Raw genomic sequence first — 1,074 nt, forward strand, 5'->3', positions numbered from 1 at the left:
GATTTCATTCCCCAAATATATCAACATTAAGTCAGTGTGGGTGGCAAAGAATCTTAAATTCTAAAACATTCTCAGCTATTGTTATTGTCCACACATTTAATAATAATATGTTCACTCCATCTTTTCTATAAGCTTGATTGTCAACATGAAAGCTACAAACCTAACAGCTATTTCGGAATTCCTTCTTCTGGGACTGACAGATGATCCAGATATGCAACCCTTCATCTTCAGCCTGTTCCTGTACATATACCTGGTCACCATCCTGGGAAACCCGCTTATCATCCTGACTGTCAGTTCTGATTCTCATCTCCACACACCTATGTACTTCTTCTCTGCAATCTGGCCTTCAGTGATATCTGTATAAGCACCATCACGATTCCAAAGATGCTGGTGAACATCCAAACACAGACTCAGAACATCACTTACAAAGGATGCCTTGCACAGGTCTGTTTTGTCTTAAATTTTGGTGCTTTAGTGATGGGTCTCCTTGCAATAATGGCCTATGACCGGATGTGTCCATTTGTCACCCCTTGAGGTACACAGTCATTTTGACTCCTTACCTCTGCATGCTGTTAGTTGTAATCTCTCTGCTTATATTTTGTATTGCTTACTCCACAGTTTGGTGCTATTGCAGTTGTCCTTCTGCACAGATATGAAAATCCCTAACTTCTTCTGTGAACTTGTTCAGGTCATCAGGATTGCCTGTTCTGAAACCTTCATTAATAATATTCTGATATATTCAGTAGGCAGTCGTTTTCTACTATGCTTCTTGCTGGGATTATTTTTTCTTATACTCAAATACTTCTCTGTATTGTGACAATCCCATCAGTGGGGGGACGGTATAAAGCATTTTCCACGTGTGAGACTCACATCTTGGTTGTATTCCTATTCTATGGGACAGCTTTTGGAATATACATGAGTTCTGAAGTTACTGCCTCTTCAACTGAAATCGTAGTGGCTTCAATGATGTACATTGTGATCCCTCAAATGCTAAACCCTTTTGTTTATAGTTTGAGGAATACAGAAATGAAAGGAGCTTTGAGACATCTCATTATTAAGGCATCATTTTTGTGA

The 1,074-nt window shown here is 39.2% G+C and overlaps 1 pseudogene; it reads left to right on the top strand.

Moving 5' to 3' along the window:
- The first annotated feature begins 145 nt into the window (after window positions 1–145).
- LOC109702485 (olfactory receptor 7G2-like) lies at window positions 146–1,074 on the top strand (annotated as a pseudogene).

This window comes from Castor canadensis, chromosome 14 (genome assembly GCF_047511655.1).
Source record: "Castor canadensis chromosome 14, mCasCan1.hap1v2, whole genome shotgun sequence".
In the NCBI taxonomy this organism is placed as follows: Eukaryota; Metazoa; Chordata; class Mammalia; order Rodentia; family Castoridae; genus Castor; species Castor canadensis.